Genomic DNA, 20162 nt, shown 5'->3' with positions numbered 1-20162 from the left:
TTTTTTTTTTGCTTTTTCTTTTTTTTATAATTTTTATTGGGTATAGTTGATTTACAGTGTTGTGTTAGTTTCAGGTGTACAGCAAAGTGAATCAGTTACACATATATACATATTCTTTTTTAGATTCTTTTCCCATATAGGCCATTACAGAGTATTGAGTAGAGTTTCCTGTGCTCTACAGAAGGTCCTTACTAGTTGTATTTTATATACAGTAGTGTGTATATGTCCATCCTAATCTCCAAAGTTATCCCTCCCAGCCCCTTACCCCCAGTAACCGTAAGTTTATTTTCTTCTTTTTTTAAAATTTATTTATTTTTATCTTTGGCTGTGTTGGGTCTTCGTTGCTGCACACGGGCTTTCTCTAGTTGCGGCGAGCAGGGGCTACTCTTCGTTGCGGTGCGCGGGCTTCTCATTGCGGTGCCTTCTCTCGTTGCGGAGCACAGGCTCTAGGCACGCGGGTTTCAGTAGTTGTGGCACGTGGGCTCAGTCGTTGTGGCTCACGGGCTCTAGAGCGCAGGCTCAGTAGTTGTGACACATGGGCTTAGTTGCTCCGTGGCATGTGGGATCCTCCCGGACCAGGGCTCGAACCCGTGTCCCCTGCATTGGCAGGTGGATTCTCAACCACTGCGTCACCAGGGAAGTCCCAGTAAGTTTATTTTCTATACAGGTTAACTGTTTCTTCCTGTTACAGGCAGGTTTCAATACAATCCATGAAAGGCCAAAGAAGTACAAGTTCTACCTTTTTACTGAAACGTTTCTGTCCAGAAGGAAGGCACTTCTCTACCCACTTCTTTTTGAATCAATCATGGGCACTGTACTGGCAATCCCAAGTGCTAAGTTCTAAAAAACAACACAGGGCTTCCCTGGTGGCGCAGTGGTTGAGAGTCCGCCTGCCGATGCAGGGGACGCGGGTTCATGCCCCGGTCCGGGAGGATCCCACGTGCCGCGGAGCGGCTGGGCCCGTGAGCCGTGGCCGCTCAGCCTGCGCGCCAAGAGCCTGTGCTCTGCAACGGGAGAGGCCACAACAGTGAGAGGCCCGCGTACCGCAAAAAAACAATAATAAATAAATAAATTAAAAATAAAAATAAAAAACAACACATTAAGTTGAAGGACAAAAGGTGTCAGGAAAGAGGGTGACTTCAAAGCAGGTGATTCCACTGGCGCCACCCGCCTGGCGGACAGCAGGCACTCAGTACACACTGGCTGCCTCAGCATTTTCGTTCTTGCTACCGGTCTCAGGGAGGACGGCTTCCGACAAGCCTCTCGGGGACCAGGATGGGCGCCCCCAGAGGTGCTCCAGGGGACTCACCCAGCGCCACCCAAGGAAAGCCGGATAAACGCCACCCTCCTCCTCTGCCAATGTCCCAGTCAGCTCGTACAACCAGTCACGCCCGGGAAATGAACGCAAAGAATAAGCTGCAAAGCTGAGTGGTGCTTCATAGCCGCACGCCTCCGAGCCGGGGACCCTGCCCGCCCTACCCCAGGTCTGCCCTCCTTCAAGGTCATGAACGTCAACCTCCAAGGGCCTCAGGATCCGAAGCCCCAGATGCTGCTAGGCAGCAACCCCAGCCTCGGGGAGACTCCCTGAGCCTTTCAACAAACCTGAGTCCACAGGTATCTCCTGTACGCTCTCCTGCTCCAGGTCATGTGTCATTCCCGCCTCAAGACACACGAAGGGAAAAGAAATCCGAGAATCCAGGGCTGGGAAGACGAGGCCGTCCCGGGTGACACGCCCCCATTCAGGACTGCAACTGTGACTGAACTGTCAGCAAGCGACCGGGACGGCGTGGCTACAAGCTCGGGGGCTGGCGGTTCCATCTCGATGAAGAGCAGCTATGGCCGGGTCCTCGAGAGCACAGACCCTCTCCTTTCTTTTTGTTTTTTTCAAATTGAAGTATAGTTGATTTACAACGTTGCGTTAATTTCTGTTGTAGGGCAAAGAGACCCTGTCCTTTCTGAGTGTGGATCCCCACACGGCAGCCTTGGAGAAGTGCACGGACCAGAGGGGGCTGTGGCAGTGCTGGACCACCCCACGCCCGTGGGCAGGGGCCTGACCCTGGGCCCCCGGTGCTCCGGAGAGCCCTCTCCCAGCCGGCCATCCCCCTATCCAGCCTCCAAACCCCGATGCCGAGAGAGGCCCAGGGGAAACACAGATGCTTGTCCGATAAGGTACGGTCCAGCCTCAGTGTTTGTGGATTCTGTATTTGCAAATCCACCTGCTCACCAGAATTATTTGTAACCCCCCCCCCCAAGCGGTCCTCCTGGCACGTACGCGGTCATTCGCAGACACGTGCGTGCAGAGCAGCCAAAAACTTGAGTGCTTGGTGAGCGTGTTCCCAGATGACATTATTCCCGTCACATACGATGAACAAGCGTCCTTCTCGTGGTCCAGCGAGCGCCACGTTTTGCATATCTTTGTGCTTTTCGTTGGCGATTTCACTGTTTAAAATGGTTCCACGCGTAGTGAAGTGCCGTCTAGTGTTCCCACGTGCAAGAATGCTGTGATGAGCCTTCTAGAAGAAACACGTGTGTCAGATGAGCTTCCTTCAGGCACGTGTCATAGTGCAGGTGGCCTGGAGTTCAACGTTACTGAATCAGCAATACATATTAAGTAAGGTGCCTTTAAACAGAAACACACAGAAAACAAGGCTCCATGGATCAGAAGCCTCCCTCTGTGTTCGCCCAGGAGCAGAGGCTCACCGTCACCAGGGAACACAGCCGCCATGAAGAAGAGGCATGACTGTATCTGAGAAGGAACGAACCATCTCCGGCAGCTCACTGTGGCCAGCTGGTTCAGCTCTTCCTTCGCTTTCCTCGAGAGACGTCAAACTGTGTCTCCCCGGCCCGTGCTCCAAGAACCCAGGTTTATTCCAACTTCCAGGTAGGTATGGATGTCTAATGCAGCTGTGTCACCAGATGACATTCACCCAGTAAGTCCCACTGGGTGTAACTCACACCCACACCTGAAACCCCAGGGTTTGGACCCCGAAGCTCCCGCCTTCGCCCACCTTTCTCACCACCAATTTCCTTCACCTCTGGCTCAGCCCAAGCTTCTCCTGCTCCAGTGTTGACAAGTTTCTCCCTGAAGGCGGTTCCTCTTGCCCCAGACACTGCAGCTAAAGATGCTCCCGTGACTACCAGCTACGAAATTCTCACGCGAGGAGCCACCTTCCATTTCTGAACATCCTTTCCACCTTCTCAGAACATAAGCAAGAAGGTCTCCTCCCATGACAAGTAGAGAGAGTCGTCGCAGTGGAGGAAAATGCGACCTGGGACAGCATTCCCACCCCCGCATCGTGCTAAGCAGCACACCACAAGGAGAGTGACAAGTGCTATTTAAAACCAAGCGACGGGGAGACTTCCCTGGTGGCGCAGTGGTTAAGAATCCACCTGCCGATGCAGGGGACACGGGTTCGAGCCCTGGTCCAGGAAGATCCCACATGCCGCGGAGCAACTAAGCCCGTGCGCCACAACTACTGAGCCTGAGCTCTAGAGCCCGCAAGCCACAACTACTGAGCCCACGTGCCACAACTACTGAAGCCCGCGCACCTAGAGCCCGTGCTCCGCAACAAGAGAAGCCACCGCAATGAGAAGCCCGCACACCACAACAAAGAGTAGCCCACTCGCCGCAACTAGAAAAAGCCCACGCACAGCCAAAAATAAATAAATTAAATTAATTAATTTTTAAAAAAACCCTACAAAGTGGGCATCCCAGTTCTACCCACTGGCTCCTGAGTGTGGCTAAGGCAGGTGTGGCCCCGAGACAGGTCTGCTCATAATGCTGAAAAATTCAGGCTTCGGACCATGGCCATAGATGCTCCTTGCACCCCTCCCGGGACACAGCGTGCCAACTCCCTCCGGGCCTCGCTCTGGGCTGAGATCCAGCACGAGCGTCTTCTCTTGTCTCCGGACATTCTACAAGCACACAGACCATCTTTAGCAGCCATTACTGCTCTAATGCCACTTCATTAGTTTTAGAGCCAAATAATCCCATTATATATGACTCGATTGGCTTGTAAAATTACCCTTTGTTCTAACAAATATTTATTGAGCCTGTCACCATGTGCTATATCCTGCTTGGTACATAACATTTTTCCCAAAATAATTAACTCAGCTAACGATCAAAATCCCCTAATTTTTTAATGTTTTTTTTTTTTTTTTTTTTTTTGCGTTACGTGGGCCTCTCACTGCTGTGGCCTCTCCCGTTGCGGAGCACAGGCTCCGGACGCGCAGGCTCAGCGGCCACGGCTCACGGGCCCAGCCGCCCCGCGGCACGTGGGATCCTCCCGGACCGGGGCACGAACCCGCGTCCCCCGCATCGGCAGGCGGACTCTCAACCGCTGCGCCACCTGGGAAGCCCCCATTTACCGTTTTTAAGCGCACAGCTCAGTGGTATTCAGTCCATTCACTGCTGTGCAGCCATCACCACCCACAGAACGCATCATCTTCCCAACTCCGTCCCCATTAAACAATAATTTCCCCTTTCCCCCTCCCCCCAGGCCCTGGCAACCACCACTCTACTTTCTGTGTCTATGAACTTGACTATTTCTGGTGCTCACATGAGTGGAATCATACAGTATTTGTCGTTTTGTGACTGGCTCCTTTCACTCAGCATAATGTCCTCAAGGTTCATCTGTGTCATAGCCTATGTCAGGATTTCCTCCTTTTTTAAGGCTGAGTCATATTCCCTGTATGGATAAGTCACATTTTGCTTAATTTCTTCCATCCATGGACATATGGGTCATTGCTAGTCGGGGTCATTGCTAGTCAAGCTGTGTCACGATCTATATTTTAATGCCCGATTTCCCAAGAAGGAGGGAGCTTGGGAAAAGACACACCAAGTACCTCCTGGGTACCAGGCCCTCCATCCTCTCACACGGAAAGCAACTGTGGTTGCTAATCCATCATGTCCACATTACACTCTGATACTCATTTCAGGGGCACAGGTAGCAATAACAGAATACATTACATGGTCGTCTCTCTAAGAACATTCTAGAAGGTAGAACTTGTCATACAAATGGGTTTTTTTTCGTTGCTGGTTTAAACCAGGGATTGGCAAATTGCAGCCAGTGGGCCAAATCCGGCCCACCACCCACTTTAAGTGAGCTCTTACTGGCACACACCCACACCTGTATATTTATGTATCGTCTACGGTGGCTTTCATGCTACAAGGGCAGAGTTGGGTCGTTTCTATAGGAACCAGATGGCTCACAGAGTCTCAAGTATTTGGACCTTTACAGACAAAGCTGGCTGATTTTTCAATGATTAACGAAAATCATAACACAATCTTTTAATATTTTCAAGGCGTGGGGGATTTAGGGCTGGGGTGATGGCAGCAACAGGAATTCTTTCTGCATTCTCGGAACCAGGTGAGGAAAGTAGGCTGAAGTCCTCCGTCTCCCCTGGGTCTACCCAGCAACATCTGAGTAAGTCAAGCATGGCCTGCCGGTCCCCGTTCACATCACCTCTCGGGCGACGGGGCTTTCGTGCAATGCCTCCAGGTTAACCTGACTTCTCCCTGCGACCTTCGAATTTCACTCACAGCTGCACTGGCTGGAGAACCAGGCAACCGGAAGGTCAGAGGCCAGCTGAGACTGTGTCCGTGTCCTGGGGCTGCTGCAACGAACGCCCACAGACTGGGTGGCTCAAAGCAACAGACATTCTCACTCACAGTCTGGAGGCCAGAAGTCTGGGATCAAGGTGTGGGCAGGGCTGTACCCCACTGGAGGCCCCGGGGAGGACCCTTCCTGCCTCTTCCTAGTGTCTGGCTGTGTCCATCGGTCCTTGGCTTGTGGCCGCATCACTCCTAACCCTTCTCTGTCCTCACATGGCCTCCTCCCCTCGTGGGGCTGTCTCTTCCCCTCCTCTTCTAAGGGCCCCAGTCATATTAGGGCCCGTCCTACTCCAGGATGACCTCGTGTTTACTTACATCTTAATCACATCTGCAAAGGCTCTATTTCCTAAAACAGTCACATTCACAGGCCCCGGGGATTAAGACTTGAACAGCTCTTGGAGGGACACGACTCAACCCCGTAACACAGATCTTCGTTCATGTTCCGTTCCGGGCCCTTCTTGGTCTGCTGACAACATTCACATAAGCAAAGTGTTTCCTGGGGACTTTCCCTGGCGGTCCAGTGGTTAGGACTCCGCGCTTCCACTGCAGGGGGCGCAGGTTCAATCCCTGGTCGGGGAACTAAGATCCCACATGCAGCGCGGCATGGCCAGGGCGGGGGGGAGAAAAAGAATAAAAGCGCTTCCTGGCCTGAGCTTCATTTATTAAGTGCAGAGCTGACTATCCACAGGGTTCCTGCCATTGAGAGGGGAAGCGGGTAGCTGCCTGTCTCCCTTTCCCTCTGGGGTAGAGCTGGGCGCTCGCATGGCCACGGCCACGCACTACCATCCTCTGCTCACATGCTCGCTGACCTGGCACGGGTCAAGCCCGTGGCCAAAAGCCCAGGGATGGAGTCACAGGCTATATCCAGCTCCAGCTGGGCCAGCAGAACATTCTCTGCTTTGTCATTAATCCCCAGCGCCTATAAACAGCCCGAGTGGTGGAACAGCTCTCCTGGGCCCTCTCTCTCGCTCCATAAGAATTATATCTATTTTGCAGCAGGGAACGTGCAGCCACGAAGCACATGTCTTTGATTACATGGCACCTGTCAAACGAGACCTTCGCTACTCACAGACAGAAGGACCTCTATGGCTAAAGTGTCACGGAAGAGCTATGCTTCTCCCTGCGTGGCCGTTACTCAGCACAGATGGAGCTCGGAAGCCGGAGGCCCGGGGGAGAAACACGGGCCGCCGGGGACTCGGTTCCGCAGGTTAGACAGCGAAAGCCAGACACCTGGCCCCTGGAAGGGGCGTGAGCGCGGCCCAAGCAGAAATAAACCCCCGCCTGCCCCGGCCTCTCTTTACACTCCTCTGCCCAAGTGCTCCTCCACACGTGCACCCGGTGACAAATGTGTGCACACTCAGAAGACACGTGACAGCTCACGAGGCCCTTTTCTCACACGGTATCGAGTGTAATTCTTCAAGCAATCCAGGAGGTCGGTGAGGGAGGCATCGTCATCAATCCCCTTGTTCAGAGAAGGGAACGGGCTGAGCCCAGCTCAAGGTCACCGAGCTAAGAGGGGACAAGTGACCCAGCTCTTGTACCCCTCTTCCCCTCAATCTGTACGCCGTCTTAAAGGCTGAGGAACGTCGCTGTGGGGCGGGTGGGGGGGGTGAGGATTTCTTTCTTTCTTTTTTTTTTTTTAATGTGGACCATTTTTAAAGTCTTTATTAAACTTGTTACACTATTGCTTCTGTTTTATGTTTTGGTTTTTTGGCCCCAAGACATATGGGATCTTAGCTCCCCGACCAGGGATCGAACCCACACCCCCTGCATTGGAAGGTAAAGTCTTAACCACTGGACCGCCAGGGAAGTCCCGGGACTTCTTTTTACATACGTTTAAGAAAGCAGAAAGGACTAAAAACAGGGACTTCCCTGGCGGGAAGTCCCCCACATGCTGCAGGGCTACTGAGCCTGCATGCCACAACTAGAAAGCCTGCACGCTACAACTAGAAAGCCTGCGCGCTACAACAAAGAGACCACAACAGAAGACCCTGTGTGCCGCAACTAAGACCCATCGCAGCCAAAATTAATTAATTTAAAAAAAGAAAGAAAGAAAGAAAGGACTAAAAACACACCCCAAATCCAGGGACTAGAATCTATGCCATAGATCAGGGGTCGGCAAACCATGGCCACTTTTGGTCCCTGGCTTAATCTGGTAAATAAGCTTTATTGGAACACGACCAGACCCATTGGTTTAGTATTTCCACGGCTGCTTGCTGGCTACAACGGCAGAGTTGAATAGTTGCCACAAGACTAAGATATTTATTGTCTGGTCTTTTGCAATAAAAGTTTGCCGGCCCTTGGGCTTCCCTGGTGGCGCAGTGGTTGAGAATCCGCCCGCCGATGCAGGGAACGCGGGTTCGTGCCCCGGTCCGGGAAGATCCCACACGCCGCGGAGCGGCCGGGCCCGTGAGCCATGGCCGCTGAGCCTGCGCGTCCGGAGCCTGTGCTCCGCAACGGGAGAGGCCACGACAGTGAGAGGCCCGCGTACCGCAAAGAAAAAAAAAAAAAAGTTTGCAGAGCCCCGGGCACACAGCCAGGGCCTCGCATGCCCATGAAACTCTGTGCTGGGCTCGTTCACGGTGGGAACATCCAGATCCAATCCCCGCCAGAGACAAGCAGAGGCTGAGTCAGGTGCCAACTGGTTCAGGCACTAAACTCCACTCACTCCGTGTTCCAGACGGCTGAGTCGGCGTCCTGGGCAGAAATCTGCTGCCTTTAATAGGAGCAAAGCACCAATTTGAGTCTGATTTCCAGCTTGAATCTCCACAGGGCTTCCACAGTCCCCAAAGTTCCTTGCGACGCGCTCAGAAACCGTGCTTCAACTTGGATCTCTCCAACAGCGGGGACAATAAAAGCGATCGATGGGGCCACCACAGCAGTGGGTACGCAGCCTCAGAGGGCCGTTTACCGCTGGAGAAATCAAATCGACCTCTGCACTCTGTGTCCCCTGCTCACATTTTCACTGGGTGGGTATTTTTACCCCAGTTCAAAGTGTGGAACAACATCCAAACTGAATCAGACCGGAGCTAACCTTGACAAATGGACCTTCCGTTCTCGCCTAGTGCCTGAAATGAGGAAAGGCGGGAGAAGGGGGGTCCCTTTTACGCTGATCGTGTATCACATTCACGGCTGGCGGCCTTCATTTTGACACCCGCATACACTGAGCTCACGTAGGACCTACAGTGAGAAGACCATTCGACAAGAGACCTCGCTCCCGCCCCGTCTCAGGGCCTCAGTTTCCTCATCTGCAAATGAGACTCAATTCTCATTTGATTTCTTTGGGGAGGAGGCATAGCACAGGGCACAGCCTTGGAGCCAGAGAGCTGGACCTGCAGCCGGAAACCTCGGCGCTGAGTCACGCAATCTTAAGCACAGCCCACTGCCTGCCCCAGTGACAGGAGGGAACACACAAGACAGGACGTGATGCTGAGGGTGCACCTGTGACCTGACTCGGGGGTGGCGGAGGGGAGGCGGGGCCCCTGATGCTGGGGGGATGTGAGCTACACATGCAGCACAGGGTCGCACCAGGGCCAATCTCTGGGCCAGGCCTCCCCAGACCAGCCCCTTCTGTCTCTTCGAAGGCTCGCTTACCTAAGCCAAACCTTTCTGCTTGAAATTATGCGACTGCGTCTCTGTCACTTACCACCAAAACGATCCTGACCAGCGCCTCTCTGGCTCAAAGCTCAGACTTCTCCTTCCACAAGGAAGTAAAAAGGGTTTCTTTTAAGTCTCACCCCATTCAAACACAAGGCTCCAGACCTGGTTTGTCTTGGTTTGGAGGTCTTGTTTTGTTTCTCTTTGGTGGGTTTCCGGAAGAGGCTGCTCTCGCACATCTCTGGGACGGGAAGGACCCTGAGTGTCAGCGGGGAGATGGACACCCATGACCAGGACCGCACCCTGCTCCAAACAGCAACCCCGCCCGGCACCGAACGCCCCCACGTGAACAGCCCTGCTGCCCTCCTGTCGCGCTGCAGCAAAGCTCCGCTACTTGGACTACTTTGCCGGGCATCTTCTGTAGAAACAAATACATCTGTTTGTTTTCGTAAGAGGAGGCCCAGAACGGAGCAGGCCCCCCCGTGGTGCGTGACCGGCCTGGCGCCGATCCTCGAGCTGAGCGGACAGTACCACCTCTGCCAACGGTGGTCACGGCCAGAGAGGGGCCCGGGGCTCACCCGTCACAATCCCGGCCACTCCCTCCATGTTCCAACCAGACACTGTCTTCCTATCCTAGGGCTGCCTTATGTAAGGAAGTACACAGACCGGGCAGCTTCAACAACAGAAGTGAATGGTCTTACAGTCCGGAGACTGGAGGTCCAAGGTGCAGGGCTGGTTTCTCCTGAGGGCTCTCTGCTGGTCTTGCAGACGGCTGCCTTCTCCCTGTGTCCTCGTTGCTTCCCTCCATGTGTGTCTGTGTCCCGATTTCCCCTTTTTGTAAGGACATCATTCACACCGGGTGAGGGTCCACCCTATGACCTAGTTCTGACTTAATCACCTCTTTAGAGACCCTACCTCCGAGTAAGGTCGCACTGAGGCAGCAGGGGTTAGGACTTCAGAGCCTGAACGAGGGGGGGCCCAACTCACGACCGCCTTCCCCTCTCGCCTGTCCGCCTTCCCACGAGCTGTTCCCTCCGTCCCCACCCTTCCTGCTAAATGCAACCCAACCTCCAGCTCAGAGCCCAAGTACCACCCCTGCAGGGGCACCTGCCTCCCCAACCCCAGGCCAGGGCTGGACCCACTACGTGTGCTAAGGTCCCCTCGTCCCTGGGGAGCATGGGGAGGGGGGTCTGGTCTGTCTGTTCTGGGACCATCTGGAACAGCGGCTGTGCCGACACTTTCCAGGCTCTGCTCCCAAGGCCGCTCAACTAAGGCATGAATGAAGGAATGAAGGAACGAATGACTCATGGCATTTTCACAGTAATCCCTATAGAAGGCAGCAGAAGAAGCACAAGTCTGGCGCATCCTCTCTCAGTCACTCCCCCAAATGTCATTAAAACCACATCCTGGCGTGCCCGGGGGCCCAGGTACTCTCCCGAGCTTCCAAGGTATCGTCCACAGCCAGGAGTGCACGGAGGCTCACCTGCATCCTAGCTCCTCCCGGACAAGCCGTGGGGCCCCTCTCCTCTCTGTCCTTTCTCCTCATCTGCAAAATGGGATCCCAACACGCCGCCGTGAGGACGGAGGAGTTGACAGCGTGCAGTGCCGGGGAGGGTGCTGGCTCGGGGAGGCATCCAAAATGAGAAGGAAGATAGGCCACAGCTCCCGCCGGGCTGCCCTACGGTCAGGCTGTGCCCCAGGCTTCTGTGTAGGACCTCCTCAATCCTCAGGGTCATCGGAGATCAGGCTGGCACCCCGCCCCCCGCCCTCACTGATAAGGTCCCTGGGGCTCGGTCAGCAGACTCTGGCCTGGAAACCTAGCAGGACCCTGCGCGGGTTCCTGGGTACCAAACCCTGTGGCCAATCAAGGCAGCTTCTCTGGCCCCGTTAGTCTCGCCTCAGGCGGTTTCTTGGTTGCTCCTCCGTTAACTGGCAACTGTTCGAACCTGCCCTTTGGAACTCAGGGAAGGTCCTGGCGGCTGGAGTCTTGCCTACTTAGAACCGGGGCGGGGGGCGGGGGGGACAGAAAGGCTTCTGCGCCCAGGAGCCCACAGGGTCCTGCTCGGTTTCAGCCTCAGCCTTCAGGTCCCCAGCGGCGCCGTCCTGAACCCGTGAAGGAAACGAGCCGATGAGAACACCCTATGGTCCCGCCAGGGATTCTGCAGACCCGTCCTGTTAGCACACCACTCCCGCGGACATGACCAGGGTAGTAAGTGCCCTCTGCACCTCTTTCCATCAGGTGTACGCAAGGGGCTGCGTAAGGAGATAACGTGCCACCGAGACAGCCTGCCTCAGCTTCATGACTGCACCATCCTCTGTGCCCGGACCCCCCGGCCTCTATCAGATTTGCCAGGTAGCCACTTGAGAGCTGAGCTGGTCCACCTCCAGGGACTTGGGCTCATGCCCTCCTGCGGTCAGCCCCGCATCCCCGCTGCCGCAGGCCAAGTGCAGCCAGGGGCACGGCCTCCCCTGGTTGTCACCGACATCCAACCACGGGGGTGAGGCCCCAGCAAAGTGGCAGGAGCCAGGCAAGTGGGCAAGAGAGAGGGGCCCTGAAGTGCAGGAACCAGGCACTGCTCGGGCTGCACGCTCAGGTAAAAACCTGGCATACAAAACAGTTCCATTTATAACAGCATCCAAAGACACAGATCACCCGGGGGCAAATCTAACCGAGGAGGCAAAGACTTGCACGCTGAAAACTACATAACCCCACGAAAGGAAAGGAAGCAAGAAAGACCTAAATAAATGGAAAGACCTCCGTGTTCATGGACTGGAAGACTTAATAGTGTTGAGACAACGATACGACCCAATCTCGAAATTCAATGCAAAATCCCTACCGAAATCCCGGTGGCAATTTTTACAGGAACAAAATATCCACCCTAAAATTCATACGGACTCTCAAAGCACCCTGGATAGGCAAAGCAATCTGGAAAAAGAAAGAAGGACAAAGTGGGGGCAATTTACTACAAAGCTGCAGACAGTCTGATGATGGCATAGGCTAGACACGCAGACCAATGGACTAGAACAGAGCCCGAGATACACTCACAGCCGATGGCCAACTGGCTTTCAGCAAGGGGGTCAAGGGCATTCAGCGGGGAGTAAAGAGCGAGGGGGAGGCATCAATACCACGAGGGCTGGGCCAGCGTCCAGGGCAGGGCCACTCCACTGGCCGCCCGTCCCACCCTGGTAGCTGCTCTTGACGGAGCTCAGGAAATGCACGGATGAATGACCATGTGCCTGGAAGGCTGAACAATGAACGAATAACAAGGAACAAACCAGAGAGCTGAGAACCCGGGTTGGAGCACCGAACACCAGAGCCAACAATAAATCCCTCAAAAGTACTCGGGCCCCTTAACACCCACCCACTCATTCCCCTTCCCTGCATCTCTCAGAGCAACGTTTGAAAATTATCCTCTTGACCCCGTAGGTCATAAAATCAGTTCTGAAAGCTGTGACCAGCACATTTCTCTAGGAAACAGAATCAAACAGAAAAAGTCAATGTGCTTCCTGGAGGATACCCATACCCGCCCCGGCCAGGTTAAGGATCCCACCTTGGAAACATGCAAGGAAACTGATCCATGATTGGAGGGAGCCAGGACAAGCTCTGAGCTCCGGCTCTCAGCCGCACACTATTTTTTTTAACAGCTTTATTGAGATAGAATTCACACCCCATGCAATTCGCCCTTTTAAAGTGTGCAGTTCCATGATTTCTGGTATATTCAGAGTTTTGCAGCCATCACCGCAATCAACTTAAGAACGTTTCCATCACTCCAAAGGGCAACTCTGGACCCATCAGGAGTCACTCCCATCTCTCCTGCACACGGCCCCCCGTCAATCACTAGTCTAGTTTCTGTCTCTGTGAATTCGCCTACTCTGGACGTTCCGTACGAACGGAGTTGCACAACATGCGGCCTTTTGTGTCTGGCTTCTCTCACTGAGCATCGTGTTTTCAAGGTTCATCCATGTCGTAGCCTGTGTCAGTACATTTGCTCCTTTTTGTTGCCCAATAATATTCCACCGCATGGACAGGCCACACTGTGTGCTTCCATTCAGCTGCTGGTGGGCACTGGGGCTGTCTCCGCTTTGTGGCAAATGACGAATAATGAGCAGCGACCTGGCATAACCCTTAAACAAACATAAATCTCTTCAGTGGCTACGCTCACACCCTGCTTCTGACCCAGCCAGCCAAGCGTTTACGAAAAGGATATTCTTTTCTTCCGAGGGGTTTTCAGAACAAGAAAATTAAAAGCAGCCTGCAAGTAGGGCTCTCAGAAAGAAAAGCTAAGTAATCATCGTAGAAATGTGTCCTTGCCGTGGGGCCTGAGCAAAAAATAAAACACAGCCAAGCCGAGCTGCACATAATAAGATTGAAATTCTGTGTGCAGCTCCAACAAAATTTCAAATCATTAAAATCTCATTATACTAATAACATGTTCCCTACATCAACGTAAGTAAAACACTGTCTTCCCCCAACAAAGTGCAGACATCCTCAGAAGCAGCAGCAGCTCACGGAGTTTGAGGATGAAGGCGCAGTTCCCGGGGCACCCGTCCTCCGTCCCAGCCCTGCACCTGTGTGCAGCCTGGACCCCATCGGCCAGCTGGCAGAAATGACACTGACTGGCCTCTGGCTCCTGAGTTCCCACCCCTTCGCTTGATTTCTTCTCTCAAGTTTTCTTTTTTCTTTTTTTTTTTTTTTTTGCGGTACGCGGGCCTCTCACTGTCGTGGCCTCTCCCGTTGCGGAGCACAGGCTCCGGACGCGCAGGCTCAGCGGCCACGGCTCACGGGCCCAGCCGCCCCGCGGCACGTGGGATCCTCCCGGACCGGGGCACGAACCCGCGTCCCCTGCATCGGCAGGTGGACCCTCAACCACTGCGCCACCAGGGAAGCCCCCAAGCACAGCAGTTTTGAGAGTCACTGTGTCGCGTGCGCTGGTACCTGCTCCTTCTCATGGCCCAGTAGCCCCGCCCACCTCTCCATTCTCCTGTTGATGGACAGCCGTCGCCGGGTCTTAGTTATCCTGAGTAAAGCTGCTATGAACATTCTGGTACAAGGCTTCGTATGGACACAGGTTTCTATGTCTCTTAACTAAATATCTCAGACTGGAATTGCTGGGTCACAGGGAGGATGTAGGTTGAGTTTTCCGAGAAGCTACCAAACCTGACTTCCTAAGTGATGGCACCACCGTAAACCCCTGCCCCCAGCGTGTACGGGCGTTCCAGTTCCTCCACATCCTCGCCGAGTCCCGGTGGCATCATTTCAGCCGTGCTGACAGCTGCGGAGTATGTCCCTCTGCTTCTAATCTGTGGTTCATTCCCCAGGCGACTAACGATGCAGAGGCCGAGGTCTTTTCCAGACGCATGCTGGCCATTCGTGCATCTTCTCTGACGGAGCGTCTGCTCAAACCTTGATTCTTTTATCGTGTTGTCTTTCTGTTATTGGTTGAAGGAGTCCTTTATATATCCTCGACACCAGTCCTTTTATCAGACATGTATTTTGAAAATTGGGATAACGGTGATTTATAATAAGAAATATATACGTTTGATCTTCATCCGAATTCCTGGCCCTAGTTCCTAAAACCCTCGACAGTGTGGTCCTAAGTGTGATGAGAGTGATAAAGGTGCCTTATGTGAATGAGGTAACTTTTCGAAAGCCCCTAGGTAACCTAAGGACGGAGGCTGGTTGCCAGGGGAACCAGCCATGGGATTAGAGAGTTGGTACTTTCCGGGCCTCCCCCAAACTTCCAAGAGGGAGGGAGGGGCTAGAGATTGATTTGGGCAATCTCTCAGGGCCAATGAATTAATCAATCGTGCCTACGTAATGAAGCCTCCATAAACGCCCAGAAGGACTCGGTTCAGAGAGCCTCTGGGTCGGTGAACAAAGGAGGTACTGGGTAAGCAGGGCACCCCTTTCCCCACACCTCGCCCTGTGCATCTCTTCCAGTTATATCCTTTTACGATGAACCGGTAACCTAGTGAGTAAAATGTTTCTCTGAGTCCTGTGAGCCGCTCTAGCAAATTAATCAAACCCAAGGAGGGGGTCGTGGAAACCTCTGATTTATAGAAGCACAGGTAGTAAATAACCTGAACTTGGGATTAGCATCCGAAGTAGGGGGCAGTCTTGTGGGACTGAGTCCTTAACTTGTGGAATCTGATGCCATCTCCAGATAGATAGTGCCAGAACCGAATTGATACCAGAGTCAGAGAATTACCTGGTGTGGACAAAAACCCCACACGCGTCGGCATTGGTGTCAGAATCACAGCTGGCGATCAGAAATGGAATTGGTACCCGAATCACGGGAATATTTTCTCCCGTGCTATCGCCTGATCAGGCCCAGCTGAATTTACATCATTTCATTTAATAACTCACTCAACTCCCCAATAACCCTATGGGTTAAGGACTCTTTACAGAAGAGGAAACCGAGGCTCAGGAGTAGTACCTCCCCCCCAGGTCAAAGCCCCAGAGCGCAGCAGGATGAGTTGCAACCCTCAAAGGTGGGTCCCAAGTTCAGTGGCCGTAAACACTGCACAGACTGCCTCTTGCCCGCTCAGCAAATACACAAAGACCACGCTAAGCGGCCGAGAGCATTTCTTATCATCTCTGGAGAAGAGACGCCGACACCCCAGGCCGGGCGACCCAGGCTAGCGGGAGACAGTCGCAGAGCCTTCCACCTCTGGCGGGAAGGCACAGGACGTGGTGGGTGACAGGGCAGCGCGGGGCCCCCACCTGCCGGAGGCTGACATTTAAGCCGATGGCGCAGAGAGGGAACAGCACACGTGAGGGCCCCGAGCCAAGGAAGACGGAGGAGACTGGCCGAGAGCTGGGCAGGCAACGGAGGACCGGCGCGGACCTGGACCAGGCCCCGGAGCAGCACCAAGTCGCCGGGGTTCTGTCTTCTTTCTGCAAATGCCAACGAGTCCATTCAGCACAAAATGGATCTCATCTGTCTCCTCGGGAGCAGCTTCCTCCCACCAGGGCTGAGTGCATCTCAAATGCCAGGAACGATAATGACTTTACCGTGAGCCGGCTGGGAAACCTACTCGCATTTGAATCACTCTTCCAGTTGACAAGGTTGGTGGCGATTAAGAACCAAAGCTGCCAAGGTTTTAATGTCACCGGCCAGCGGCCAGCGGCCAGCGGAGTGACCTCCTGCAAAGGACTTCACGACTCTGGGCCTCTGTTTGCTCATCTGCAAAATGGGAATAACCACGCAGTACCCACTTCTCGGCTTTGGGTGGGGAATTAAACGAGTGGAGGTTAGTGCCGTGCCTGGAACGCCACGGGTGCCAACAAGCCTCAGCCATGAGCACGACCACTGTAGACTCCAGTCTGGGTGGTTTGGTTTGGTTTTGTTTTTTCTTTTAACTTTTCCCTCCCTTCTTCTTAGTTGATCATCTATTAAGCTTGTATATATCACATATGGATTCGTTCAGGTCTTACTTCAAAAGATAATATTGATTTTCAAAACAAGAGAAAATAGAGGGATGCAGACACTTGCAGTGAGGTTTTGGGAAACACGTCCCTCAAAGGCCATTTATACCAACAATGAATCTCGAACGCCACAAGCACGGTGTCCCCTTCCCCAGCCTGCTCGAAGGATGCTCTGTCCACATACTTCAGCAGCGCCTGGATGGTTCTAGCAGACTCCACGGTAATGGGAGAAGCAGCAAACTGAGGGCGGCTGGGCTTCCATCGAACCAGACAGCTGCTTCCGGGGGTGCTGGATTTGAGCAAGCCCTAGGACTCAGGAAACGTTCCGCCCCTCTTTAGCTTATTAATAACTTAATATTGGAGTAAAAGCTAGATCCTTTGGAACTGTAATTTTTCAAATGAAAGTATGAAAACGCCTAACTTATGAAAATGACAGGCGTCACCTATTAAGATGGTCTTACTTGTGGAAACCAACATTCCTGACCCGCTCTGCTTTACTAGCAAGGAAAGGTTCAAAGACCCAGGCCAAGGACAATCATTTCAAAACGCCTAAGCTTAACGAGCAAGCGTAAGAAACGGCTCAGATTTGCCTAACGTTCTGCTTCCTTAGGCTGCTGACAAGGACAGAGGCCGAGGTGCGTGAGGTAGGCGAGGATGCCTGCTGAGCTGGTGTCACACTCCAGGACCAGGGCGCCCCAGCTCAAACGCCTGCTGCTCTGCAAACACAGGAACTTCCGTTTCTCTGCAGTGCACACTTGAAGGGGGCGGCCTGGTCACAGTGGTCCAGGACAAGAAGTAGGATCCCAACATTCCCCAGATGCAAATAATTTAAAGTATTTGTGTCACTCTGTTACCACCCGTCAACTAGCGCCTTCATGAGACACAATGTGAAAGAAGCAGCCAGAGCTGTCCACATGATACAGGACCAGAGTGAGAGGAGGTTTCTATTCTGGGGATGACAGTCAGTCAGCAATTAACCCTCCCATATACACGGTAGGCTTGACTAATTAGTCCCAGAGTTCTCCCCACCCCCACTCCCCCATCCAGATGCAGCCTCAGAATCCTTCTTAACACTGGGGCGGGCAGGCAGCCATTATCGGTTGAGCTCTCTCGGTGGAAACGGCTTGCCAGCCCTGCCCTACCACTAACCAGCTCTGTGTCAATATCTCACTTGTCAACATTACCAATAACTGACACTTACTGAGCACTCAATTGCTGATAAGACCTTCATCACATTTTATCCTCACATCACCTAAGGGCAAGTGCCACGTGATCCACGTGGGCTGGTCAGGCAAAGAGGCTGAGAGAGGCGGAGTAACAGACCCGCAGAGCAGGGCTGGGAGCCAGCGGGAGACCCGGCTCCACCTTTCTGGGAACAAGGAGCCCTCGTGGGCTCGGAGACACAGCGCTGGCATCTCCCCCACATTTCCCCACCTCACAAGTGAGGAAGTGAGGCCCCAAAGCTTTAACACTCAGAGGGCAAAACACATAGCAGCAAAAGGGGATTCCACGGCCTGACACCCAGAGGAAGCAGAAAACGAAAGGACCACTGGCTTCCCAGGGCCGATCACGTGACACTTCGGTGCCGTGAGCCCCAGAGACCAGGTGATGCCGAAATCTGCTGCTCATTCCATTTTTTCTTTGAACCAGAAAGCGGTACCTCCTTTAACGTTACCAAGAAGCAGCATCTCCAGCCATAAAAAAGAATGAAATAATGCCATTGGCAGCAACGTGGATGGACCTAGAGATGATTATACTAAGTGACATAAGCCAGACAGAGAAAGACAAATGCAAGGTGATATGGCTTATACGTGGAATCTAAAAAAAAAGGATATAAATGAACTTTATTTACAAAACAGAAAGAGTCTCACAGACATAGAAAACAAACTATGGTTACCAAAGAGGAAGGCGGCGGCAGGGGGGAACAGAAATAAATTAGGAGGTTGGGATTAACGTATACCCACCACTATATATAAAATAGATAATCCACAAGGACCTACTGTATAGTATAGGGAACTATATTTAATATCTTCTAATAACCTATAATGGAAAAGAATCCAAAAAAGTGTGTGTATATATATATATATATATATATATATATATGCGTGTGTGTGTATGTGTATATATATATATATATATAGCTGAATCACTTTGCTGAACACCAGAAATTAACACAACATTGTAAATCAACTATACTTAAAAAAAAAAAAATAGTAGCATCTCAATGAGGCAAAAGCCACCGAAAGCTTATAGAATTGATTGCAGTTCGTGTTTATATTCTTTTACCCCAACAGCACTGAGTACAGACTAGCAGATTAATACCACTAGGCCAACATATGTTTATAAGATACTCTTAGACTTACTAATATGTTTCTTCAGCCCCTACATAATATAGTAAATAATAAATAGACTCAATAGGAGGTAAAGCCATTTTTCATCTGAAACCTGAGAAGTCAAGTGTACAGCTAATGCAAGGAGAAAATGTGCTTTCTCTGGGTACCTCTTTCCGGCGATGGAACTGCGTATTTGAAAATAAGAAAACAGCCGGGTAAAGGTACCTGCCCTCTGCCAACCGCAGCAGGGGAGAAATCAATCACACGGAGCACTTCGAGTCCGCTCACAACAGGCGCTTACCCACTTATATCTTCGAACCATCCCTTAATTATTCTGACGGCTGGACAGGGAACGCGAGGGTAAAAGCAACTTCGGGATGTGCGATAAATATTAATTCCATGGGGAGGAGACAGGAATTCAAAGCTGAGCTCCTCTAATGAGTGCGAAGTTGCCAAGGCGACCTGACTCTCTGGGACCACGCAGGTATAACCGAGATGCTAGGAGGACCACAGAGAGTTAGCTGTTCCTGAAAGGTAAGGAACATAAAGTCATCACTCCCGGCCCAGTATCACCATTTCCATTCTCTACTGAAGCAAAGTTTCCGAGAGATTTCAGTAGATGGCCAGGAAAAAAGCTCAGTGTGGGACACGCTGACGTGCCTCCGTGTTTCTCTCTGAAATGCCCCGGGGTGCATCTGGACAACAGTGGAACAAACAAGGAGAAGTGCTGGATTTGAAGATTATAATCAAAATAATAATCAAAGGAAACTTGACAAAGCCACACCAAGGCCCCTGAAAGCCACCTCCTCTCAGCCAGAGACAGGAAAACAGAACAGTGGTTTCCAGTGACTTCCTCAGGAGTGCCTGCATTACAGGAGCCGACAGACTGTTAACCTCCCTCTCTGACCAAGAGCAGCCCCCATGGACAGAGGCAGCCCTGTTCAAAGAAGATGCCTTACGGTTTGCAGCAAGAAACACGGCAGGGTCTGCAGAGAACCTCACAGCCCGCTGGATTCAAATAGGACCTACACTGACTTCTCCTCCCATAGAACATTCTAGAACCCATCATGTACATGGCCCCGGTCCCTCACCTGCTCACCTCCCTCCCCTTCTTCCCAGCCACCCTCTTTCCCTTCTTGTAAGTTAGGAGTCCAACCCACCTTAACCATGATGGGTAGTCAACTTCCTG

General features: G+C 52.5%; 1 protein-coding gene across 3 annotated transcripts in view; it reads right to left on the bottom strand.

The window, feature by feature from the left end:
* PARVB (parvin beta) overlaps positions 1-20162 on the bottom strand; it is a 103485-nt gene that overhangs the window by 75896 nt on the left and 7427 nt on the right. Inside the window, exon 1 of one of the 3 annotated variants that reach the window (XM_067010418.1) lies at positions 5930-6355. The exons of the other annotated variants lie outside the window; for them this stretch is intronic. The gene's annotated coding sequence lies outside the window, so the exon portion shown is untranslated. Of the gene's footprint in view, positions 1-5929; positions 6356-20162 lie in introns of those variants that run through there. 3 annotated transcript variants of the gene reach the window in all.

Source organism: Kogia breviceps, chromosome 12 (assembly GCF_026419965.1).
Source record: "Kogia breviceps isolate mKogBre1 chromosome 12, mKogBre1 haplotype 1, whole genome shotgun sequence".
Taxonomy (NCBI): Eukaryota; Metazoa; Chordata; class Mammalia; order Artiodactyla; family Physeteridae; genus Kogia; species Kogia breviceps.
Note: the sequence above shows the minus strand (reverse complement) of the source record. Positions and strands in the feature narration are given on the sequence as shown.